Consider the following 25,196-nt stretch of genomic DNA (forward strand, 5'->3'; position numbering starts at 1 on the left):
GTTGGTCAGGTTGAGTGGTGATGAGTTTGCTATTTGGATGAATAAAGAAAGTCAAAAGTGTGAAAGATAAAAAACAAAAGGAGGAAGTGTGAAAAGTGAATGGGCCAAATTGAGGTGCATATGAAGACGTATGCTTTCTTCCAATTCATTAAATCGGGCTAATATGAATCAGGTGAATTGAGTTCTGCTTTTGGAAACTGGGTTAAGAAGGGGTGCACCGTTCCTGGAGGTACTGCAATACCAGGTCAATGCGTGGAGTGGACAGAGCAAGCTCTTTTTCCATCTCCCTGTTCTAAAAATCCATTTAATATATGGTCCCCAGATAGGGGACGTATCAGATATTAAACTGATAAGAACAGATACTACACTTGATCTTAGCCAAAAGGCCGAGAAGCGATAACCAGAATTGGTTTGGGCCTCGAGTGGCACCCTGGCCTATGCCGGACACATCTTAGGGAGAGAGAGCGAGAGGGAGACAAACCCACGCCTACACAAGACATTTTGTCACCCAAGCCAACCCTTGAAAAGGCTGCTTTGCAGAGCCAAAACAAGAAGAATGGTGCGTTTTGCAGCCGCCGCCCACTGCAATGAATCTGAATAACTCCTCCTTTAGGGCGCAAGCAACTCCCCTCCCCCTTGCAGTCTTTCCAATTCACGATACAAAAAGACGGACAGGACAGGTTGCCTGACTTTCCGTCACTGCCACCCTTTGCCATCCTTACCCGTAGAAAGCCCTTTCATCATCCCCAAACCCTAATCTTTTCCCTTTCCTTCCCAGCCCCCAAACCCTGCCCTCTGTACCTTTCTCACCACCCGCTTCCCTTCTCCTGTCATCCCCCTACCACCCGGGAAAAAAAGAGATTGCCCCCTCCTTCCACTAGCCCACCCTCCCACCCAAAGAACAACTTCTTCTGCGCAGCTTGTTTTCTAGGCAGCAGCGCTATTGTGATGTCATCGGGGGGCATTGTGACAAGCCGCCAGTGTTCCGTCTCTTCATGTTGTGCACAGTTCAAACGGAAAATACATCAACAGGCAGACTACAGAAAAGCTTACTATCAAAGGTTAGAGGGGGGCTTTCTCAGAGGGCTTTTTACAGTTTTTCTATTCCCAATTAGCCGTTTAAGTGTACTTATTGAAAGTAGTAATTCTTTCATAGGCCGCCCTTTCTTAGTATTTGACGTTCCTTATATTGCGGTATGAGGCTTCGCAGTAGGTTGCAAACATTCATCACCCATGACTGTCCCCAATTGAGCTCAGAAGCTCAATGTCTATCATGACCTCTCTTTTAGAATGTCCAAGAGCAAGCAAACTATTCCTCCAGGAGAGGGCGCCAACAGACTACTAAAGAGATCATCATTACTCAAAGAAAACCCCAAAAACCAATGCATGATAGGAATAAACAGGTAACTTTCTTTGGAGTGGAAGCGGAGAGATCGCACCAGATGCCAATTCTAGATGTTATCACACCTGTGGTCACTGCAGCAGCAGGTGAATCCACTTTGTCCAAAAGGGATCTATTCCATTCAATTGCAAATGATCTAGATAAGACAGAGAACTGCAGCACGGGGACATAGCCGAGTTGGTCAGGTTGAGTGGTGATGAGTTTGCTATTTGGATGAATAAAGAAAGTCAAAAGTGTGAAAGATAAAAAACAAAAGGAGGAAGTGTGAAAAGTGAATGGGCCAAATTGAGGTGCATATGAAGACGTATGCTTTCTTCCAATTCATTAAATCGGGCTAATATGAATCAGGTGAATTGAGTTCTGCTTTTGGAAACTGGGTTAAGAAGGGGTGCACCGTTCCTGGAGGTACTGCAATACCAGGTCAATGCGTGGAGTGGACAGAGCAAGCTCTTTTTCCATCTCCCTGTTCTAAAAATCCATTTAATATATGGTCCCCAGATAGGGGACGTATCAGATATTAAACTGATAAGAACAGATACTACACTTGATCTTAGCCAAAAGGCCGAGAAGCGATAACCAGAATTGGTTTGGGCCTCGAGTGGCACCCTGGCCTATGCCGGACACATCTTAGGGAGAGAGAGCGAGAGGGAGACAAACCCACGCCTACACAAGACATTTTGTCACCCAAGCCAACCCTTGAAAAGGCTGCTTTGCAGAGCCAAAACAAGAAGAATGGTGCGTTTTGCAGCCGCCGCCCACTGCAATGAATCTGAATAACTCCTCCTTTAGGGCGCAAGCAACTCCCCTCCCCCTTGCAGTCTTTCCAATTCACGATACAAAAAGACGGACAGGACAGGTTGCCTGACTTTCCGTCACTGCCACCCTTTGCCATCCTTACCCGTAGAAAGCCCTTTCATCATCCCCAAACCCTAATCTTTTCCCTTTCCTTCCCAGCCCCCAAACCCTGCCCTCTGTACCTTTCTCACCACCCGCTTCCCTTCTCCTGTCATCCCCCTACCACCCGGGAAAAAAAGAGATTGCCCCCTCCTTCCACTAGCCCACCCTCCCACCCAAAGAACAACTTCTTCTGCGCAGCTTGTTTTCTAGGCAGCAGCGCTATTGTGATGTCATCGGGGGGCATTGTGACAAGCCGCCAGTGTTCCGTCTCTTCATGTTGTGCACAGTTCAAACGGAAAATACATCAACAGGCAGACTACAGAAAAGCTTACTATCAAAGGTTAGAGGGGGGCTTTCTCAGAGGGCTTTTTACAGTTTTTCTATTCCCAATTAGCCGTTTAAGTGTACTTATTGAAAGTAGTAATTCTTTCATAGGCCGCCCTTTCTTAGTATTTGACGTTCCTTATATTGCGGTATGAGGCTTCGCAGTAGGTTGCAAACATTCATCACCCATGACTGTCCCCAATTGAGCTCAGAAGCTCAATGTCTATCATGACCTCTCTTTTAGAATGTCCAAGAGCAAGCAAACTATTCCTCCAGGAGAGGGCGCCAACAGACTACTAAAGAGATCATCATTACTCAAAGAAAACCCCAAAAACCAATGCATGATAGGAATAAACAGGTAACTTTCTTTGGAGTGGAAGCGGAGAGATCGCACCAGATGCCAATTCTAGATGTTATCACACCTGTGGTCACTGCAGCAGCAGGTGAATCCACTTTGTCCAAAAGGGATCTATTCCATTCAATTGCAAATGATCTAGATAAGACAGAGAACTGCAGCACGGGGACATAGCCGAGTTGGTCAGGTTGAGTGGTGATGAGTTTGCTATTTGGATGAATAAAGAAAGTCAAAAGTGTGAAAGATAAAAAACAAAAGGAGGAAGTGTGAAAAGTGAATGGGCCAAATTGAGGTGCATATGAAGACGTATGCTTTCTTCCAATTCATTAAATCGGGCTAATATGAATCAGGTGAATTGAGTTCTGCTTTTGGAAACTGGGTTAAGAAGGGGTGCACCGTTCCTGGAGGTACTGCAATACCAGGTCAATGCGTGGAGTGGACAGAGCAAGCTCTTTTTCCATCTCCCTGTTCTAAAAATCCATTTAATATATGGTCCCCAGATAGGGGACGTATCAGATATTAAACTGATAAGAACAGATACTACACTTGATCTTAGCCAAAAGGCCGAGAAGCGATAACCAGAATTGGTTTGGGCCTCGAGTGGCACCCTGGCCTATGCCGGACACATCTTAGGGAGAGAGAGCGAGAGGGAGACAAACCCACGCCTACACAAGACATTTTGTCACCCAAGCCAACCCTTGAAAAGGCTGCTTTGCAGAGCCAAAACAAGAAGAATGGTGCGTTTTGCAGCCGCCGCCCACTGCAATGAATCTGAATAACTCCTCCTTTAGGGCGCAAGCAACTCCCCTCCCCCTTGCAGTCTTTCCAATTCACGATACAAAAAGACGGACAGGACAGGTTGCCTGACTTTCCGTCACTGCCACCCTTTGCCATCCTTACCCGTAGAAAGCCCTTTCATCATCCCCAAACCCTAATCTTTTCCCTTTCCTTCCCAGCCCCCAAACCCTGCCCTCTGTACCTTTCTCACCACCCGCTTCCCTTCTCCTGTCATCCCCCTACCACCCGGGAAAAAAAGAGATTGCCCCCTCCTTCCACTAGCCCACCCTCCCACCCAAAGAACAACTTCTTCTGCGCAGCTTGTTTTCTAGGCAGCAGCGCTATTGTCGATGTCATCGGGGGGCATTGTGACAAGCCGCCAGTGTTCCGTCTCTTCATGTTGTGCACAGTTCAAACGGAAAATACATCAACAGGCAGACTACAGAAAAGCTTACTATCAAAGGTTAGAGGGGGGCTTTCTCAGAGGGCTTTTTACAGTTTTTCTATTCCCAATTAGCCGTTTAAGTGTACTTATTGAAAGTAGTAATTCTTTCATAGGCCGCCCTTTCTTAGTATTTGACGTTCCTTATATTGCGGTATGAGGCTTCGCAGTAGGTTGCAAACATTCATCACCCATGACTGTCCCCAATTGAGCTCAGAAGCTCAATGTCTATCATGACCTCTCTTTTAGAATGTCCAAGAGCAAGCAAACTATTCCTCCAGGAGAGGGCGCCAACAGACTACTAAAGAGATCATCATTACTCAAAGAAAACCCCAAAAACCAATGCATGATAGGAATAAACAGGTAACTTTCTTTGGAGTGGAAGCGGAGAGATCGCACCAGATGCCAATTCTAGATGTTATCACACCTGTGGTCACTGCAGCAGCAGGTGAATCCACTTTGTCCAAAAGGGATCTATTCCATTCAATTGCAAATGATCTAGATAAGACAGAGAACTGCAGCACGGGGACATAGCCGAGTTGGTCAGGTTGAGTGGTGATGAGTTTGCTATTTGGATGAATAAAGAAAGTCAAAAGTGTGAAAGATAAAAAACAAAAGGAGGAAGTGTGAAAAGTGAATGGGCCAAATTGAGGTGCATATGAAGACGTATGCTTTCTTCCAATTCATTAAATCGGGCTAATATGAATCAGGTGAATTGAGTTCTGCTTTTGGAAACTGGGTTAAGAAGGGGTGCACCGTTCCTGGAGGTACTGCAATACCAGGTCAATGCGTGGAGTGGACAGAGCAAGCTCTTTTTCCATCTCCCTGTTCTAAAAATCCATTTAATATATGGTCCCCAGATAGGGGACGTATCAGATATTAAACTGATAAGAACAGATACTACACTTGATCTTAGCCAAAAGGCCGAGAAGCGATAACCAGAATTGGTTTGGGCCTCGAGTGGCACCCTGGCCTATGCCGGACACATCTTAGGGAGAGAGAGCGAGAGGGAGACAAACCCACGCCTACACAAGACATTTTGTCACCCAAGCCAACCCTTGAAAAGGCTGCTTTGCAGAGCCAAAACAAGAAGAATGGTGCGTTTTGCAGCCGCCGCCCACTGCAATGAATCTGAATAACTCCTCCTTTAGGGCGCAAGCAACTCCCCTCCCCCTTGCAGTCTTTCCAATTCACGATACAAAAAGACGGACAGGACAGGTTGCCTGACTTTCCGTCACTGCCACCCTTTGCCATCCTTACCCGTAGAAAGCCCTTTCATCATCCCCAAACCCTAATCTTTTCCCTTTCCTTCCCAGCCCCCAAACCCTGCCCTCTGTACCTTTCTCACCACCCGCTTCCCTTCTCCTGTCATCCCCCTACCACCCGGGAAAAAAAGAGATTGCCCCCTCCTTCCACTAGCCCACCCTCCCACCCAAAGAACAACTTCTTCTGCGCAGCTTGTTTTCTAGGCAGCAGCGCTATTGTGATGTCATCGGGGGGCATTGTGACAAGCCGCCAGTGTTCCGTCTCTTCATGTTGTGCACAGTTCAAACGGAAAATACATCAACAGGCAGACTACAGAAAAGCTTACTATCAAAGGTTAGAGGGGGGCTTTCTCAGAGGGCTTTTTACAGTTTTTCTATTCCCAATTAGCCGTTTAAGTGTACTTATTGAAAGTAGTAATTCTTTCATAGGCCGCCCTTTCTTAGTATTTGACGTTCCTTATATTGCGGTATGAGGCTTCGCAGTAGGTTGCAAACATTCATCACCCATGACTGTCCCCAATTGAGCTCAGAAGCTCAATGTCTATCATGACCTCTCTTTTAGAATGTCCAAGAGCAAGCAAACTATTCCTCCAGGAGAGGGCGCCAACAGACTACTAAAGAGATCATCATTACTCAAAGAAAACCCCAAAAACCAATGCATGATAGGAATAAACAGGTAACTTTCTTTGGAGTGGAAGCGGAGAGATCGCACCAGATGCCAATTCTAGATGTTATCACACCTGTGGTCACTGCAGCAGCAGGTGAATCCACTTTGTCCAAAAGGGATCTATTCCATTCAATTGCAAATGATCTAGATAAGACAGAGAACTGCAGCACGGGGACATAGCCGAGTTGGTCAGGTTGAGTGGTGATGAGTTTGCTATTTGGATGAATAAAGAAAGTCAAAAGTGTGAAAGATAAAAAACAAAAGGAGGAAGTGTGAAAAGTGAATGGGCCAAATTGAGGTGCATATGAAGACGTATGCTTTCTTCCAATTCATTAAATCGGGCTAATATGAATCAGGTGAATTGAGTTCTGCTTTTGGAAACTGGGTTAAGAAGGGGTGCACCGTTCCTGGAGGTACTGCAATACCAGGTCAATGCGTGGAGTGGACAGAGCAAGCTCTTTTTCCATCTCCCTGTTCTAAAAATCCATTTAATATATGGTCCCCAGATAGGGGACGTATCAGATATTAAACTGATAAGAACAGATACTACACTTGATCTTAGCCAAAAGGCCGAGAAGCGATAACCAGAATTGGTTTGGGCCTCGAGTGGCACCCTGGCCTATGCCGGACACATCTTAGGGAGAGAGAGCGAGAGGGAGACAAACCCACGCCTACACAAGACATTTTGTCACCCAAGCCAACCCTTGAAAAGGCTGCTTTGCAGAGCCAAAACAAGAAGAATGGTGCGTTTTGCAGCCGCCGCCCACTGCAATGAATCTGAATAACTCCTCCTTTAGGGCGCAAGCAACTCCCCTCCCCCTTGCAGTCTTTCCAATTCACGATACAAAAAGACGGACAGGACAGGTTGCCTGACTTTCCGTCACTGCCACCCTTTGCCATCCTTACCCGTAGAAAGCCCTTTCATCATCCCCAAACCCTAATCTTTTCCCTTTCCTTCCCAGCCCCCAAACCCTGCCCTCTGTACCTTTCTCACCACCCGCTTCCCTTCTCCTGTCATCCCCCTACCACCCGGGAAAAAAAGAGATTGCCCCCTCCTTCCACTAGCCCACCCTCCCACCCAAAGAACAACTTCTTCTGCGCAGCTTGTTTTCTAGGCAGCAGCGCTATTGTGATGTCATCGGGGGGCATTGTGACAAGCCGCCAGTGTTCCGTCTCTTCATGTTGTGCACAGTTCAAACGGAAAATACATCAACAGGCAGACTACAGAAAAGCTTACTATCAAAGGTTAGAGGGGGGCTTTCTCAGAGGGCTTTTTACAGTTTTTCTATTCCCAATTAGCCGTTTAAGTGTACTTATTGAAAGTAGTAATTCTTTCATAGGCCGCCCTTTCTTAGTATTTGACGTTCCTTATATTGCGGTATGAGGCTTCGCAGTAGGTTGCAAACATTCATCACCCATGACTGTCCCCAATTGAGCTCAGAAGCTCAATGTCTATCATGACCTCTCTTTTAGAATGTCCAAGAGCAAGCAAACTATTCCTCCAGGAGAGGGCGCCAACAGACTACTAAAGAGATCATCATTACTCAAAGAAAACCCCAAAAACCAATGCATGATAGGAATAAACAGGTAACTTTCTTTGGAGTGGAAGCGGAGAGATCGCACCAGATGCCAATTCTAGATGTTATCACACCTGTGGTCACTGCAGCAGCAGGTGAATCCACTTTGTCCAAAAGGGATCTATTCCATTCAATTGCAAATGATCTAGATAAGACAGAGAACTGCAGCACGGGGACATAGCCGAGTTGGTCAGGTTGAGTGGTGATGAGTTTGCTATTTGGATGAATAAAGAAAGTCAAAAGTGTGAAAGATAAAAAACAAAAGGAGGAAGTGTGAAAAGTGAATGGGCCAAATTGAGGTGCATATGAAGACGTATGCTTTCTTCCAATTCATTAAATCGGGCTAATATGAATCAGGTGAATTGAGTTCTGCTTTTGGAAACTGGGTTAAGAAGGGGTGCACCGTTCCTGGAGGTACTGCAATACCAGGTCAATGCGTGGAGTGGACAGAGCAAGCTCTTTTTCCATCTCCCTGTTCTAAAAATCCATTTAATATATGGTCCCCAGATAGGGGACGTATCAGATATTAAACTGATAAGAACAGATACTACACTTGATCTTAGCCAAAAGGCCGAGAAGCGATAACCAGAATTGGTTTGGGCCTCGAGTGGCACCCTGGCCTATGCCGGACACATCTTAGGGAGAGAGAGCGAGAGGGAGACAAACCCACGCCTACACAAGACATTTTGTCACCCAAGCCAACCCTTGAAAAGGCTGCTTTGCAGAGCCAAAACAAGAAGAATGGTGCGTTTTGCAGCCGCCGCCCACTGCAATGAATCTGAATAACTCCTCCTTTAGGGCGCAAGCAACTCCCCTCCCCCTTGCAGTCTTTCCAATTCACGATACAAAAAGACGGACAGGACAGGTTGCCTGACTTTCCGTCACTGCCACCCTTTGCCATCCTTACCCGTAGAAAGCCCTTTCATCATCCCCAAACCCTAATCTTTTCCCTTTCCTTCCCAGCCCCCAAACCCTGCCCTCTGTACCTTTCTCACCACCCGCTTCCCTTCTCCTGTCATCCCCCTACCACCCGGGAAAAAAAGAGATTGCCCCCTCCTTCCACTAGCCCACCCTCCCACCCAAAGAACAACTTCTTCTGCGCAGCTTGTTTTCTAGGCAGCAGCGCTATTGTGATGTCATCGGGGGGCATTGTGACAAGCCGCCAGTGTTCCGTCTCTTCATGTTGTGCACAGTTCAAACGGAAAATACATCAACAGGCAGACTACAGAAAAGCTTACTATCAAAGGTTAGAGGGGGGCTTTCTCAGAGGGCTTTTTACAGTTTTTCTATTCCCAATTAGCCGTTTAAGTGTACTTATTGAAAGTAGTAATTCTTTCATAGGCCGCCCTTTCTTAGTATTTGACGTTCCTTATATTGCGGTATGAGGCTTCGCAGTAGGTTGCAAACATTCATCACCCATGACTGTCCCCAATTGAGCTCAGAAGCTCAATGTCTATCATGACCTCTCTTTTAGAATGTCCAAGAGCAAGCAAACTATTCCTCCAGGAGAGGGCGCCAACAGACTACTAAAGAGATCATCATTACTCAAAGAAAACCCCAAAAACCAATGCATGATAGGAATAAACAGGTAACTTTCTTTGGAGTGGAAGCGGAGAGATCGCACCAGATGCCAATTCTAGATGTTATCACACCTGTGGTCACTGCAGCAGCAGGTGAATCCACTTTGTCCAAAAGGGATCTATTCCATTCAATTGCAAATGATCTAGATAAGACAGAGAACTGCAGCACGGGGACATAGCCGAGTTGGTCAGGTTGAGTGGTGATGAGTTTGCTATTTGGATGAATAAAGAAAGTCAAAAGTGTGAAAGATAAAAAACAAAAGGAGGAAGTGTGAAAAGTGAATGGGCCAAATTGAGGTGCATATGAAGACGTATGCTTTCTTCCAATTCATTAAATCGGGCTAATATGAATCAGGTGAATTGAGTTCTGCTTTTGGAAACTGGGTTAAGAAGGGGTGCACCGTTCCTGGAGGTACTGCAATACCAGGTCAATGCGTGGAGTGGACAGAGCAAGCTCTTTTTCCATCTCCCTGTTCTAAAAATCCATTTAATATATGGTCCCCAGATAGGGGACGTATCAGATATTAAACTGATAAGAACAGATACTACACTTGATCTTAGCCAAAAGGCCGAGAAGCGATAACCAGAATTGGTTTGGGCCTCGAGTGGCACCCTGGCCTATGCCGGACACATCTTAGGGAGAGAGAGCGAGAGGGAGACAAACCCACGCCTACACAAGACATTTTGTCACCCAAGCCAACCCTTGAAAAGGCTGCTTTGCAGAGCCAAAACAAGAAGAATGGTGCGTTTTGCAGCCGCCGCCCACTGCAATGAATCTGAATAACTCCTCCTTTAGGGCGCAAGCAACTCCCCTCCCCCTTGCAGTCTTTCCAATTCACGATACAAAAAGACGGACAGGACAGGTTGCCTGACTTTCCGTCACTGCCACCCTTTGCCATCCTTACCCGTAGAAAGCCCTTTCATCATCCCCAAACCCTAATCTTTTCCCTTTCCTTCCCAGCCCCCAAACCCTGCCCTCTGTACCTTTCTCACCACCCGCTTCCCTTCTCCTGTCATCCCCCTACCACCCGGGAAAAAAAGAGATTGCCCCCTCCTTCCACTAGCCCACCCTCCCACCCAAAGAACAACTTCTTCTGCGCAGCTTGTTTTCTAGGCAGCAGCGCTATTGTGATGTCATCGGGGGGCATTGTGACAAGCCGCCAGTGTTCCGTCTCTTCATGTTGTGCACAGTTCAAACGGAAAATACATCAACAGGCAGACTACAGAAAAGCTTACTATCAAAGGTTAGAGGGGGGCTTTCTCAGAGGGCTTTTTACAGTTTTTCTATTCCCAATTAGCCGTTTAAGTGTACTTATTGAAAGTAGTAATTCTTTCATAGGCCGCCCTTTCTTAGTATTTGACGTTCCTTATATTGCGGTATGAGGCTTCGCAGTAGGTTGCAAACATTCATCACCCATGACTGTCCCCAATTGAGCTCAGAAGCTCAATGTCTATCATGACCTCTCTTTTAGAATGTCCAAGAGCAAGCAAACTATTCCTCCAGGAGAGGGCGCCAACAGACTACTAAAGAGATCATCATTACTCAAAGAAAACCCCAAAAACCAATGCATGATAGGAATAAACAGGTAACTTTCTTTGGAGTGGAAGCGGAGAGATCGCACCAGATGCCAATTCTAGATGTTATCACACCTGTGGTCACTGCAGCAGCAGGTGAATCCACTTTGTCCAAAAGGGATCTATTCCATTCAATTGCAAATGATCTAGATAAGACAGAGAACTGCAGCACGGGGACATAGCCGAGTTGGTCAGGTTGAGTGGTGATGAGTTTGCTATTTGGATGAATAAAGAAAGTCAAAAGTGTGAAAGATAAAAAACAAAAGGAGGAAGTGTGAAAAGTGAATGGGCCAAATTGAGGTGCATATGAAGACGTATGCTTTCTTCCAATTCATTAAATCGGGCTAATATGAATCAGGTGAATTGAGTTCTGCTTTTGGAAACTGGGTTAAGAAGGGGTGCACCGTTCCTGGAGGTACTGCAATACCAGGTCAATGCGTGGAGTGGACAGAGCAAGCTCTTTTTCCATCTCCCTGTTCTAAAAATCCATTTAATATATGGTCCCCAGATAGGGGACGTATCAGATATTAAACTGATAAGAACAGATACTACACTTGATCTTAGCCAAAAGGCCGAGAAGCGATAACCAGAATTGGTTTGGGCCTCGAGTGGCACCCTGGCCTATGCCGGACACATCTTAGGGAGAGAGAGCGAGAGGGAGACAAACCCACGCCTACACAAGACATTTTGTCACCCAAGCCAACCCTTGAAAAGGCTGCTTTGCAGAGCCAAAACAAGAAGAATGGTGCGTTTTGCAGCCGCCGCCCACTGCAATGAATCTGAATAACTCCTCCTTTAGGGCGCAAGCAACTCCCCTCCCCCTTGCAGTCTTTCCAATTCACGATACAAAAAGACGGACAGGACAGGTTGCCTGACTTTCCGTCACTGCCACCCTTTGCCATCCTTACCCGTAGAAAGCCCTTTCATCATCCCCAAACCCTAATCTTTTCCCTTTCCTTCCCAGCCCCCAAACCCTGCCCTCTGTACCTTTCTCACCACCCGCTTCCCTTCTCCTGTCATCCCCCTACCACCCGGGAAAAAAAGAGATTGCCCCCTCCTTCCACTAGCCCACCCTCCCACCCAAAGAACAACTTCTTCTGCGCAGCTTGTTTTCTAGGCAGCAGCGCTATTGTGATGTCATCGGGGGGCATTGTGACAAGCCGCCAGTGTTCCGTCTCTTCATGTTGTGCACAGTTCAAACGGAAAATACATCAACAGGCAGACTACAGAAAAGCTTACTATCAAAGGTTAGAGGGGGGCTTTCTCAGAGGGCTTTTTACAGTTTTTCTATTCCCAATTAGCCGTTTAAGTGTACTTATTGAAAGTAGTAATTCTTTCATAGGCCGCCCTTTCTTAGTATTTGACGTTCCTTATATTGCGGTATGAGGCTTCGCAGTAGGTTGCAAACATTCATCACCCATGACTGTCCCCAATTGAGCTCAGAAGCTCAATGTCTATCATGACCTCTCTTTTAGAATGTCCAAGAGCAAGCAAACTATTCCTCCAGGAGAGGGCGCCAACAGACTACTAAAGAGATCATCATTACTCAAAGAAAACCCCAAAAACCAATGCATGATAGGAATAAACAGGTAACTTTCTTTGGAGTGGAAGCGGAGAGATCGCACCAGATGCCAATTCTAGATGTTATCACACCTGTGGTCACTGCAGCAGCAGGTGAATCCACTTTGTCCAAAAGGGATCTATTCCATTCAATTGCAAATGATCTAGATAAGACAGAGAACTGCAGCACGGGGACATAGCCGAGTTGGTCAGGTTGAGTGGTGATGAGTTTGCTATTTGGATGAATAAAGAAAGTCAAAAGTGTGAAAGATAAAAAACAAAAGGAGGAAGTGTGAAAAGTGAATGGGCCAAATTGAGGTGCATATGAAGACGTATGCTTTCTTCCAATTCATTAAATCGGGCTAATATGAATCAGGTGAATTGAGTTCTGCTTTTGGAAACTGGGTTAAGAAGGGGTGCACCGTTCCTGGAGGTACTGCAATACCAGGTCAATGCGTGGAGTGGACAGAGCAAGCTCTTTTTCCATCTCCCTGTTCTAAAAATCCATTTAATATATGGTCCCCAGATAGGGGACGTATCAGATATTAAACTGATAAGAACAGATACTACACTTGATCTTAGCCAAAAGGCCGAGAAGCGATAACCAGAATTGGTTTGGGCCTCGAGTGGCACCCTGGCCTATGCCGGACACATCTTAGGGAGAGAGAGCGAGAGGGAGACAAACCCACGCCTACACAAGACATTTTGTCACCCAAGCCAACCCTTGAAAAGGCTGCTTTGCAGAGCCAAAACAAGAAGAATGGTGCGTTTTGCAGCCGCCGCCCACTGCAATGAATCTGAATAACTCCTCCTTTAGGGCGCAAGCAACTCCCCTCCCCCTTGCAGTCTTTCCAATTCACGATACAAAAAGACGGACAGGACAGGTTGCCTGACTTTCCGTCACTGCCACCCTTTGCCATCCTTACCCGTAGAAAGCCCTTTCATCATCCCCAAACCCTAATCTTTTCCCTTTCCTTCCCAGCCCCCAAACCCTGCCCTCTGTACCTTTCTCACCACCCGCTTCCCTTCTCCTGTCATCCCCCTACCACCCGGGAAAAAAAGAGATTGCCCCCTCCTTCCACTAGCCCACCCTCCCACCCAAAGAACAACTTCTTCTGCGCAGCTTGTTTTCTAGGCAGCAGCGCTATTGTGATGTCATCGGGGGGCATTGTGACAAGCCGCCAGTGTTCCGTCTCTTCATGTTGTGCACAGTTCAAACGGAAAATACATCAACAGGCAGACTACAGAAAAGCTTACTATCAAAGGTTAGAGGGGGGCTTTCTCAGAGGGCTTTTTACAGTTTTTCTATTCCCAATTAGCCGTTTAAGTGTACTTATTGAAAGTAGTAATTCTTTCATAGGCCGCCCTTTCTTAGTATTTGACGTTCCTTATATTGCGGTATGAGGCTTCGCAGTAGGTTGCAAACATTCATCACCCATGACTGTCCCCAATTGAGCTCAGAAGCTCAATGTCTATCATGACCTCTCTTTTAGAATGTCCAAGAGCAAGCAAACTATTCCTCCAGGAGAGGGCGCCAACAGACTACTAAAGAGATCATCATTACTCAAAGAAAACCCCAAAAACCAATGCATGATAGGAATAAACAGGTAACTTTCTTTGGAGTGGAAGCGGAGAGATCGCACCAGATGCCAATTCTAGATGTTATCACACCTGTGGTCACTGCAGCAGCAGGTGAATCCACTTTGTCCAAAAGGGATCTATTCCATTCAATTGCAAATGATCTAGATAAGACAGAGAACTGCAGCACGGGGACATAGCCGAGTTGGTCAGGTTGAGTGGTGATGAGTTTGCTATTTGGATGAATAAAGAAAGTCAAAAGTGTGAAAGATAAAAAACAAAAGGAGGAAGTGTGAAAAGTGAATGGGCCAAATTGAGGTGCATATGAAGACGTATGCTTTCTTCCAATTCATTAAATCGGGCTAATATGAATCAGGTGAATTGAGTTCTGCTTTTGGAAACTGGGTTAAGAAGGGGTGCACCGTTCCTGGAGGTACTGCAATACCAGGTCAATGCGTGGAGTGGACAGAGCAAGCTCTTTTTCCATCTCCCTGTTCTAAAAATCCATTTAATATATGGTCCCCAGATAGGGGACGTATCAGATATTAAACTGATAAGAACAGATACTACACTTGATCTTAGCCAAAAGGCCGAGAAGCGATAACCAGAATTGGTTTGGGCCTCGAGTGGCACCCTGGCCTATGCCGGACACATCTTAGGGAGAGAGAGCGAGAGGGAGACAAACCCACGCCTACACAAGACATTTTGTCACCCAAGCCAACCCTTGAAAAGGCTGCTTTGCAGAGCCAAAACAAGAAGAATGGTGCGTTTTGCAGCCGCCGCCCACTGCAATGAATCTGAATAACTCCTCCTTTAGGGCGCAAGCAACTCCCCTCCCCCTTGCAGTCTTTCCAATTCACGATACAAAAAGACGGACAGGACAGGTTGCCTGACTTTCCGTCACTGCCACCCTTTGCCATCCTTACCCGTAGAAAGCCCTTTCATCATCCCCAAACCCTAATCTTTTCCCTTTCCTTCCCAGCCCCCAAACCCTGCCCTCTGTACCTTTCTCACCACCCGCTTCCCTTCTCCTGTCATCCCCCTACCACCCGGGAAAAAAAGAGATTGCCCCCTCCTTCCACTAGCCCACCCTCCCACCCAAAGAACAACTTCTTCTGCGCAGCTTGTTTTCTAGGCAGCAGCGCTATTGTGATGTCATCGGGGGGCATTGTGACAAGCCGCCAGTGTTCCGTCTCTTCATGTTGTGCACAGTTCAAACGGAAAATACATCAACAGGCAGACTACAGAAAAGCTTACTATCAAAGGTTAGAGGGGGGCTTTCTCAGAGGGCTTTTTACAGTTTTTCTATTCCCAATTAGCCGTTTAAGTGTACTTATTGAAAGTAGTAATTCTTTCATAGGCCGCCCTTTCTTAGTATTTGACGTTCCTTATATTGCGGTATGAGGCTTCGCAGTAGGTTGCAAACATTCATCACCCATGACTGTCCCCAATTGAGCTCAGAAGCTCAATGTCTATCATGACCTCTCTTTTAGAATGTCCAAGAGCAAGCAAACTATTCCTCCAGGAGAGGGCGCCAACAGACTACTAAAGAGATCATCATTACTCAAAGAAAACCCCAAAAACCAATGCATGATAGGAATAAACAGGTAACTTTCTTTGGAGTGGAAGCGGAGAGATCGCACCAGATGCCAATTCTAGATGTTATCACACCTGTGGTCACTGCAGCAGCAGGTGAATCCACTTTGTCCAAAAGGGATCTATTCCATTCAATTGCAAATGATCTAGATAAGACAGAGAACTGCAGCACGGGGACATAGCCGAGTTGGTCAGGTTGAGTGGTGATGAGTTTGCTATTTGGATGAATAAAGAAAGTCAAAAGTGTGAAAGATAAAAAACAAAAGGAGGAAGTGTGAAAAGTGAATGGGCCAAATTGAGGTGCATATGAAGACGTATGCTTTCTTCCAATTCATTAAATCGGGCTAATATGAATCAGGTGAATTGAGTTCTGCTTTTGGAAACTGGGTTAAGAAGGGGTGCACCGTTCCTGGAGGTACTGCAATACCAGGTCAATGCGTGGAGTGGACAGAGCAAGCTCTTTTTCCATCTCCCTGTTCTAAAAATCCATTTAATATATGGTCCCCAGATAGGGGACGTATCAGATATTAAACTGATAAGAACAGATACTACACTTGATCTTAGCCAAAAGGCCGAGAAGCGATAACCAGAATTGGTTTGGGCCTCGAGTGGCACCCTGGCCTATGCCGGACACATCTTAGGGAGAGAGAGCGAGAGGGAGACAAACCCACGCCTACACAAGACATTTTGTCACCCAAGCCAACCCTTGAAAAGGCTGCTTTGCAGAGCCAAAACAAGAAGAATGGTGCGTTTTGCAGCCGCCGCCCACTGCAATGAATCTGAATAACTCCTCCTTTAGGGCGCAAGCAACTCCCCTCCCCCTTGCAGTCTTTCCAATTCACGATACAAAAAGACGGACAGGACAGGTTGCCTGACTTTCCGTCACTGCCACCCTTTGCCATCCTTACCCGTAGAAAGCCCTTTCATCATCCCCAAACCCTAATCTTTTCCCTTTCCTTCCCAGCCCCCAAACCCTGCCCTCTGTACCTTTCTCACCACCCGCTTCCCTTCTCCTGTCATCCCCCTACCACCCGGGAAAAAAAGAGATTGCCCCCTCCTTCCACTAGCCCACCCTCCCACCCAAAGAACAACTTCTTCTGCGCAGCTTGTTTTCTAGGCAGCAGCGCTATTGTGATGTCATCGGGGGGCATTGTGACAAGCCGCCAGTGTTCCGTCTCTTCATGTTGTGCACAGTTCAAACGGAAAATACATCAACAGGCAGACTACAGAAAAGCTTACTATCAAAGGTTAGAGGGGGGCTTTCTCAGAGGGCTTTTTACAGTTTTTCTATTCCCAATTAGCCGTTTAAGTGTACTTATTGAAAGTAGTAATTCTTTCATAGGCCGCCCTTTCTTAGTATTTGACGTTCCTTATATTGCGGTATGAGGCTTCGCAGTAGGTTGCAAACATTCATCACCCATGACTGTCCCCAATTGAGCTCAGAAGCTCAATGTCTATCATGACCTCTCTTTTAGAATGTCCAAGAGCAAGCAAACTATTCCTCCAGGAGAGGGCGCCAACAGACTACTAAAGAGATCATCATTACTCAAAGAAAACCCCAAAAACCAATGCATGATAGGAATAAACAGGTAACTTTCTTTGGAGTGGAAGCGGAGAGATCGCACCAGATGCCAATTCTAGATGTTATCACACCTGTGGTCACTGCAGCAGCAGGTGAATCCACTTTGTCCAAAAGGGATCTATTCCATTCAATTGCAAATGATCTAGATAAGACAGAGAACTGCAGCACGGGGACATAGCCGAGTTGGTCAGGTTGAGTGGTGATGAGTTTGCTATTTGGATGAATAAAGAAAGTCAAAAGTGTGAAAGATAAAAAACAAAAGGAGGAAGTGTGAAAAGTGAATGGGCCAAATTGAGGTGCATATGAAGACGTATGCTTTCTTCCAATTCATTAAATCGGGCTAATATGAATCAGGTGAATTGAGTTCTGCTTTTGGAAACTGGGTTAAGAAGGGGTGCACCGTTCCTGGAGGTACTGCAATACCAGGTCAATGCGTGGAGTGGACAGAGCAAGCTCTTTTTCCATCTCCCTGTTCTAAAAATCCATTTAATATATGGTCCCCAGATAGGGGACGTATCAGATATTAAACTGATAAGAACAGATACTACACTTGATCTTAGCCAAAAGGCCGAGAAGCGATAACCAGAATTGGTTTGGGCCTCGAGTGGCACCCTGGCCTATGCCGGACACATCTTAGGGAGAGAGAGCGAGAGGGAGACAAACCCACGCCTACACAAGACATTTTGTCACCCAAGCCAACCCTTGAAAAGGCTGCTTTGCAGAGCCAAAACAAGAAGAATGGTGCGTTTTGCAGCCGCCGCCCACTGCAATGAATCTGAATAACTCCTCCTTTAGGGCGCAAGCAACTCCCCTCCCCCTTGCAGTCTTTCCAATTCACGATACAAAAAGACGGACAGGACAGGTTGCCTGACTTTCCGTCACTGCCACCCTTTGCCATCCTTACCCGTAGAAAGCCCTTTCATCATCCCCAAACCCTAATCTTTTCCCTTTCCTTCCCAGCCCCCAAACCCTGCCCTCTGTACCTTTCTCACCACCCGCTTCCCTTCTCCTGTCATCCCCCTACCACCCGGGAAAAAAAGAGATTGCCCCCTCCTTCCACTAGCCCACCCTCCCACCCAAAGAACAACTTCTTCTGCGCAGCTTGTTTTCTAGGCAGCAGCGCTATTGTGATGTCATCGGGGGGCATTGTGACAAGCCGCCAGTGTTCCGTCTCTTCATGTTGTGCACAGTTCAAACGGAAAATACATCAACAGGCAGACTACAGAAAAGCTTACTATCAAAGGTTAGAGGGGGGCTTTCTCAGAGGGCTTTTTACAGTTTTTCTATTCCCAATTAGCCGTTTAAGTGTACTTATTGAAAGTAGTAATTCTTTCATAGGCCGCCCTTTCTTAGTATTTGACGTTCCTTATATTGCGGTATGAGGCTTCGCAGTAGGTTGCAAACATTCATCACCCATGACTGTCCCCAATTGAGCTCAGAAGCTCAATGTCTATCATGACCTCTCTTTTAGAATGTCCAAGAGCAAGCAAACTATTCCTCCAGGAGAGGGCGCCAACAGACTACTAAAGAGATCATCATTACTCAAAGAAAACCCCAAAAACCAATGCATGATAGGAATAAACAGGTAACTTTCTTTGGAGTGGAAGCGGAGAGATCGCACCAGATGCCAATTCTAGATGTTATCACACCTGTGGTCACTGCAGCAGCAGGTGAATCCACTTTGTCCAAAAGGGATCTATTCCATTCAATTGCAAATGATCTAGATAAGACAGAGAACTGCAGCACGGGGACATAGCCGAGTTGGTCAGGTTGAGTGGTGATGAGTTTGCTATTTGGATGAATAAAGAAAGTCAAAAGTGTGAAAGATAAAAAACAAAAGGAGGAAGTGTGAAAAGTGAATGGGCCAAATTGAGGTGCATATGAAGACGTATGCTTTCTTCCAATTCATTAAATCGGGCTAATATGAATCAGGTGAATTGAGTTCTGCTTTTGGAAACTGGGTTAAGAAGGGGTGCACCGTTCCTGGAGGTACTGCAATACCAGGTCAATGCGTGGAGTGGACAGAGCAAGCTCTTTTTCCATCTCCCTGTTCTAAAAATCCATTTAATATATGGTCCCCAGATAGGGGACGTATCAGATATTAAACTGATAAGAACAGATACTACACTTGATCTTAGCCAAAAGGCCGAGAAGCGATAACCAGAATTGGTTTGGGCCTCGAGTGGCACCCTGGCCTATGCCGGACACATCTTAGGGAGAGAGAGCGAGAGGGAGACAAACCCACGCCTACACAAGACATTTTGTCACCCAAGCCAACCCTTGAAAAGGCTGCTTTGCAGAGCCAAAACAAGAAGAATGGTGCGTTTTGCAGCCGCCGCCCACTGCAATGAATCTGAATAACTCCTCCTTTAGGGCGCAAGCAACTCCCCTCCCCCTTGCAGTCTTTCCAATTCACGATACAAAAAGACGGACAGGACAGGTTGCCTGACTTTCCGTCACTGCCACCCTTTGCCATCCTTACCCGTAGAAAGCCCTTTCATCATCCCCAAACCCTAATCTTTTCCCTTTCCTTCCCAGCCCCCAAACCCTGCCCTCTGTACCTTTCTCACCACCCGCTTCCCTTCTCCTGTCATCCCCCTACCACCCGGGAAAAAAAGAGATTGCCCCCTCCTTCCACTAGCCCACCCTCCCACCCAAAGAACAACTTCTTCTGCGCAGCTTGTTTTCTAGGCAGCAGCGCTATTGTGATGTCATCGGGGGGCATTGTGACAAGCCGCCAGTGTTCCGTCTCTTCATGTTGTGCACAGTTCAAACGGAAAATACATCAACAGGCAGACTACAGAAAAGCTTACTATCAAAGGTTAGAGGGGGGCTTTCTCAGAGGGCTTTTTACAGTTTTTCTATTCCCAATTAGCCGTTTAAGTGTACTTATTGAAAGTAGTAATTCTTTCATAGGCCGCCCTTTCTTAGTATTTGACGTTCCTTATATTGCGGTATGAGGCTTCGCAGTAGGTTGCAAACATTCATCACCCATGACTGTCCCCAATTGAGCTCAGAAGCTCAATGTCTATCATGACCTCTCTTTTAGAATGTCCAAGAGCAAGCAAACTATTCCTCCAGGAGAGGGCGCCAACAGACTACTAAAGAGATCATCATTACTCAAAGAAAACCCCAAAAACCAATGCATGATAGGAATAAACAGGTAACTTTCTTTGGAGTGGAAGCGGAGAGATCGCACCAGATGCCAATTCTAGATGTTATCACACCTGTGGTCACTGCAGCAGCAGGTGAATCCACTTTGTCCAAAAGGGATCTATTCCATTCAATTGCAAATGATCTAGATAAGACAGAGAACTGCAGCACGGGGACATAGCCGAGTTGGTCAGGTTGAGTGGTGATGAGTTTGCTATTTGGATGAATAAAGAAAGTCAAAAGTGTGAAAGATAAAAAACAAAAGGAGGAAGTGTGAAAAGTGAATGGGCCAAATTGAGGTGCATATGAAGACGTATGCTTTCTTCCAATTCATTAAATCGGGCTAATATGAATCAGGTGAATTGAGTTCTGCTTTTGGAAACTGGGTTAAGAAGGGGTGCACCGTTCCTGGAGGTACTGCAATACCAGGTCAATGCGTGGAGTGGACAGAGCAAGCTCTTTTTCCATCTCCCTGTTCTAAAAATCCATTTAATATATGGTCCCCAGATAGGGGACGTATCAGATATTAAACTGATAAGAACAGATACTACACTTGATCTTAGCCAAAAGGCCGAGAAGCGATAACCAGAATTGGTTTGGGCCTCGAGTGGCACCCTGGCCTATGCCGGACACATCTTAGGGAGAGAGAGCGAGAGGGAGACAAACCCACGCCTACACAAGACATTTTGTCACCCAAGCCAACCCTTGAAAAGGCTGCTTTGCAGAGCCAAAACAAGAAGAATGGTGCGTTTTGCAGCCGCCGCCCACTGCAATGAATCTGAATAACTCCTCCTTTAGGGCGCAAGCAACTCCCCTCCCCCTTGCAGTCTTTCCAATTCACGATACAAAAAGACGGACAGGACAGGTTGCCTGACTTTCCGTCACTGCCACCCTTTGCCATCCTTACCCGTAGAAAGCCCTTTCATCATCCCCAAACCCTAATCTTTTCCCTTTCCTTCCCAGCCCCCAAACCCTGCCCTCTGTACCTTTCTCACCACCCGCTTCCCTTCTCCTGTCATCCCCCTACCACCCGGGAAAAAAAGAGATTGCCCCCTCCTTCCACTAGCCCACCCTCCCACCCAAAGAACAACTTCTTCTGCGCAGCTTGTTTTCTAGGCAGCAGCGCTATTGTGATGTCATCGGGGGGCATTGTGACAAGCCGCCAGTGTTCCGTCTCTTCATGTTGTGCACAGTTCAAACGGAAAATACATCAACAGGCAGACTACAGAAAAGCTTACTATCAAAGGTTAGAGGGGGGCTTTCTCAGAGGGCTTTTTACAGTTTTTCTATTCCCAATTAGCCGTTTAAGTGTACTTATTGAAAGTAGTAATTCTTTCATAGGCCGCCCTTTCTTAGTATTTGACGTTCCTTATATTGCGGTATGAGGCTTCGCAGTAGGTTGCAAACATTCATCACCCTTGACTGTCCCCAATTGAGCTCAGAAGCTCAATGTCTATCATGACCTCTCTTTTAGAATGTCCAAGAGCAAGCAAACTATTCCTCCAGGAGAGGGCGCCAACAGACTACTAAAGAGATCATCATTACTCAAAGAAAACCCCAAAAACCAATGCATGATAGGAATAAACAGGTAACTTTCTTTGGAGTGGAAGCGGAGAGATCGCACCAGATGCCAATTCTAGATGTTATCACACCTGTGGTCACTGCAGCAGCAGGTGAATCCACTTTGTCCAAAAGGGATCTATTCCATTCAATTGCAAATGATCTAGATAAGACAGAGAACTGCAGCACGGGGACATAGCCGAGTTGGTCAGGTTGAGTGGTGATGAGTTTGCTATTTGGATGAATAAAGAAAGTCAAAAGTGTGAAAGATAAAAAACAAAAGGAGGAAGTGTGAAAAGTGAATGGGCCAAATTGAGGTGCATATGAAGACGTATGCTTTCTTCCAATTCATTAAATCGGGCTAATATGAATCAGGTGAATTGAGTTCTGCTTTTGGAAACTGGGTTAAGAAGGGGTGCACCGTTCCTGGAGGTACTGCAATACCAGGTCAATGCGTGGAGTGGACAGAGCAAGCTCTTTTTCCATCTCCCTGTTCTAAAAATCCATTTAATATATGGTCCCCAGATAGGGGACGTATCAGATATTAAACTGATAAGAACAGATACTACACTTGATCTTAGCCAAAAGGCCGAGAAGCGATAACCAGAATTGGTTTGGGCCTCGAGTGGCACCCTGGCCTATGCCGGACACATCTTAGGGAGAGAGAGCGAGAGGGAGACAAACCCACGCCTACACAAGACATTTTGTCACCCAAGCCAACCCTTGAAAAGGCTGCTTTGCAGAGCCAAAACAAGAAGAATGGTGCGTTTTGCAGCCGCCGCCCACTGCAATGAATCTGAATAACTCCTCCTTTAGGGCGCAAGCAACTCCCCTCCCCCTTGCAGTCTTTCCAATTCACGATACAAAAAGACGGACAGGACAGGTTGCCTGACTTTCCGTCACTGCCACCCTTTGCCATCCTTACCCGTAGAAAGCCCTTTCATCATCCCCAAACCCTAATCTTTTCCCTTTCCTTCCCAGCCCCCAAACCCTGCCCTCTGTACCTTTCTCACCACCCGCTTCCCTTCTCCTGTCATCCCCCTACCACCCGGGAAAAAAAGAGATTGCCCCCTCCTTCCACTAGCCCACCCTCCCACCCAAAGAACAACTTCTTCTGCGCAGCTTGTTTTCTAGGCAGCAGCGCTATTGTGATGTCATCGGGGGGCATTGTGACAAGCCGCCAGTGTTCCGTCTCTTCATGTTGTGCACAGTTCAAACGGAAAATACATATCAACAGGCAGACTACAGAAAAGCTTACTATCAAAGGTTAGAGGGGGGCTTTCTCAGAGGGCTTTTTACAGTTTTTCTATTCCCAATTAGCCGTTTAAGTGTACTTATTGAAAGTAGTAATTCTTTCATAGGCCGCCCTTTCTTAGTATTTGACGTTCCTTATATTGCGGTATGAGGCTTCGCAGTAGGTTGCAAACATTCATCACCCATGACTGTCCCCAATTGAGCTCAGAAGCTCAATGTCTATCATGACCTCTCTTTTAGAATGTCCAAGAGCAAGCAAACTATTCCTCCAGGAGAGGGCGCCAACAGACTACTAAAGAGATCATCATTACTCAAAGAAAACCCCAAAAACCAATGCATGATAGGAATAAACAGGTAACTTTCTTTGGAGTGGAAGCGGAGAGATCGCACCAGATGCCAATTCTAGATGTTATCACACCTGTGGTCACTGCAGCAGCAGGTGAATCCACTTTGTCCAAAAGGGATCTATTCCATTCAATTGCAAATGATCTAGATAAGACAGAGAACTGCAGCACGGGGACATAGCCGAGTTGGTCAGGTTGAGTGGTGATGAGTTTGCTATTTGGATGAATAAAGAAAGTCAAAAGTGTGAAAGATAAAAAACAAAAGGAGGAAGTGTGAAAAGTGAATGGGCCAAATTGAGGTGCATATGAAGACGTATGCTTTCTTCCAATTCATTAAATCGGGCTAATATGAATCAGGTGAATTGAGTTCTGCTTTTGGAAACTGGGTTAAGAAGGGGTGCACCGTTCCTGGAGGTACTGCAATACCAGGTCAATGCGTGGAGTGGACAGAGCAAGCTCTTTTTCCATCTCCCTGTTCTAAAAATCCATTTAATATATGGTCCCCAGATAGGGGACGTATCAGATATTAAACTGATAAGAACAGATACTACACTTGATCTTAGCCAAAAGGCCGAGAAGCGATAACCAGAATTGGTTTGGGCCTCGAGTGGCACCCTGGCCTATGCCGGACACATCTTAGGGAGAGAGAGCGAGAGGGAGACAAACCCACGCCTACACAAGACATTTTGTCACCCAAGCCAACCCTTGAAAAGGCTGCTTTGCAGAGCCAAAACAAGAAGAATGGTGCGTTTTGCAGCCGCCGCCCACTGCAATGAATCTGAATAACTCCTCCTTTAGGGCGCAAGCAACTCCCCTCCCCCTTGCAGTCTTTCCAATTCACGATACAAAAAGACGGACAGGACAGGTTGCCTGACTTTCCGTCACTGCCACCCTTTGCCATCCTTACCCGTAGAAAGCCCTTTCATCATCCCCAAACCCTAATCTTTTCCCTTTCCTTCCCAGCCCCCAAACCCTGCCCTCTGTACCTTTCTCACCACCCGCTTCCCTTCTCCTGTCATCCCCCTACCACCCGGGAAAAAAAGAGATTGCCCCCTCCTTCCACTAGCCCACCCTCCCACCCAAAGAACAACTTCTTCTGCGCAGCTTGTTTTCTAGGCAGCAGCGCTATTGTGATGTCATCGGGGGGCATTGTGACAAGCCGCCAGTGTTCCGTCTCTTCATGTTGTGCACAGTTCAAACGGAAAATACATCAACAGGCAGACTACAGAAAAGCTTACTATCAAAGGTTAGAGGGGGGCTTTCTCAGAGGGCTTTTTACAGTTTTTCTATTCCCAATTAGCCGTTTAAGTGTACTTATTGAAAGTAGTAATTCTTTCATAGGCCGCCCTTTCTTAGTATTTGACGTTCCTTATATTGCGGTATGAGGCTTCGCAGTAGGTTGCAAACATTCATCACCCATGACTGTCCCCAATTGAGCTCAGAAGCTCAATGTCTATCATGACCTCTCTTTTAGAATGTCCAAGAGCAAGCAAACTATTCCTCCAGGAGAGGGCGCCAACAGACTACTAAAGAGATCATCATTACTCAAAGAAAACCCCAAAAACCAATGCATGATAGGAATAAACAGGTAACTTTCTTTGGAGTGGAAGCGGAGAGATCGCACCAGATGCCAATTCTAGATGTTATCACACCTGTGGTCACTGCAGCAGCAGGTGAATCCACTTTGTCCAAAAGGGATCTATTCCAT

The 25,196-nt window shown here is 46.3% G+C and overlaps 16 non-coding genes across 16 annotated transcripts; all 16 read right to left on the reverse strand.

Moving 5' to 3' along the window:
• Positions 1-207: 207 nt before the first annotated feature.
• Positions 208-398, reverse strand: LOC142274711 (U2 spliceosomal RNA). Its single transcript, XR_012738963.1, has one exon. It is a non-coding gene; the product is annotated as a U2 spliceosomal RNA (small nuclear RNA).
• Positions 399-1,785: 1,387 nt separating this feature from the next.
• On the reverse strand, positions 1,786-1,976 carry LOC142274723 (U2 spliceosomal RNA). Its single transcript, XR_012738974.1, has one exon. It is a non-coding gene; the product is annotated as a U2 spliceosomal RNA (small nuclear RNA).
• A 1,387-nt stretch (positions 1,977-3,363) lies between these two features.
• LOC142274735 (U2 spliceosomal RNA) lies at positions 3,364-3,554 on the reverse strand. The gene has a single exon (XR_012738985.1). It is a non-coding gene; the product is annotated as a U2 spliceosomal RNA (small nuclear RNA).
• A 1,388-nt stretch (positions 3,555-4,942) lies between these two features.
• LOC142274747 (U2 spliceosomal RNA) lies at positions 4,943-5,133 on the reverse strand. The gene has a single exon (XR_012738996.1). It is a non-coding gene; the product is annotated as a U2 spliceosomal RNA (small nuclear RNA).
• A 1,387-nt stretch (positions 5,134-6,520) lies between these two features.
• Positions 6,521-6,711, reverse strand: LOC142274749 (U2 spliceosomal RNA). The gene has a single exon (XR_012738998.1). It is a non-coding gene; the product is annotated as a U2 spliceosomal RNA (small nuclear RNA).
• Positions 6,712-8,098: 1,387 nt separating this feature from the next.
• Positions 8,099-8,289, reverse strand: LOC142274712 (U2 spliceosomal RNA). The gene has a single exon (XR_012738964.1). It is a non-coding gene; the product is annotated as a U2 spliceosomal RNA (small nuclear RNA).
• Positions 8,290-9,676: 1,387 nt separating this feature from the next.
• Positions 9,677-9,867, reverse strand: LOC142274713 (U2 spliceosomal RNA). Its single transcript, XR_012738965.1, has one exon. It is a non-coding gene; the product is annotated as a U2 spliceosomal RNA (small nuclear RNA).
• Positions 9,868-11,254: 1,387 nt separating this feature from the next.
• Positions 11,255-11,445, reverse strand: LOC142274714 (U2 spliceosomal RNA). The gene has a single exon (XR_012738966.1). It is a non-coding gene; the product is annotated as a U2 spliceosomal RNA (small nuclear RNA).
• A 1,387-nt stretch (positions 11,446-12,832) lies between these two features.
• LOC142274715 (U2 spliceosomal RNA) lies at positions 12,833-13,023 on the reverse strand. Its single transcript, XR_012738967.1, has one exon. It is a non-coding gene; the product is annotated as a U2 spliceosomal RNA (small nuclear RNA).
• Positions 13,024-14,410: 1,387 nt separating this feature from the next.
• Positions 14,411-14,601, reverse strand: LOC142274716 (U2 spliceosomal RNA). The gene has a single exon (XR_012738968.1). It is a non-coding gene; the product is annotated as a U2 spliceosomal RNA (small nuclear RNA).
• Positions 14,602-15,988: 1,387 nt separating this feature from the next.
• LOC142274717 (U2 spliceosomal RNA) lies at positions 15,989-16,179 on the reverse strand. Its single transcript, XR_012738969.1, has one exon. It is a non-coding gene; the product is annotated as a U2 spliceosomal RNA (small nuclear RNA).
• Positions 16,180-17,566: 1,387 nt separating this feature from the next.
• Positions 17,567-17,757, reverse strand: LOC142274718 (U2 spliceosomal RNA). The gene has a single exon (XR_012738970.1). It is a non-coding gene; the product is annotated as a U2 spliceosomal RNA (small nuclear RNA).
• Positions 17,758-19,144: 1,387 nt separating this feature from the next.
• Positions 19,145-19,335, reverse strand: LOC142274720 (U2 spliceosomal RNA). Its single transcript, XR_012738971.1, has one exon. It is a non-coding gene; the product is annotated as a U2 spliceosomal RNA (small nuclear RNA).
• Positions 19,336-20,722: 1,387 nt separating this feature from the next.
• On the reverse strand, positions 20,723-20,913 carry LOC142274721 (U2 spliceosomal RNA). The gene has a single exon (XR_012738972.1). It is a non-coding gene; the product is annotated as a U2 spliceosomal RNA (small nuclear RNA).
• A 1,387-nt stretch (positions 20,914-22,300) lies between these two features.
• On the reverse strand, positions 22,301-22,491 carry LOC142274722 (U2 spliceosomal RNA). The gene has a single exon (XR_012738973.1). It is a non-coding gene; the product is annotated as a U2 spliceosomal RNA (small nuclear RNA).
• A 1,389-nt stretch (positions 22,492-23,880) lies between these two features.
• LOC142274724 (U2 spliceosomal RNA) lies at positions 23,881-24,071 on the reverse strand. The gene has a single exon (XR_012738975.1). It is a non-coding gene; the product is annotated as a U2 spliceosomal RNA (small nuclear RNA).
• Between the last annotated feature and the right edge of the window lie 1,125 nt (positions 24,072-25,196).

The sequence above is a fragment of the Anomaloglossus baeobatrachus genome, unplaced genomic scaffold (genome assembly GCF_048569485.1).
Source record: "Anomaloglossus baeobatrachus isolate aAnoBae1 unplaced genomic scaffold, aAnoBae1.hap1 Scaffold_3791, whole genome shotgun sequence".
Classification (NCBI taxonomy): domain Eukaryota; kingdom Metazoa; phylum Chordata; class Amphibia; order Anura; family Aromobatidae; genus Anomaloglossus; species Anomaloglossus baeobatrachus.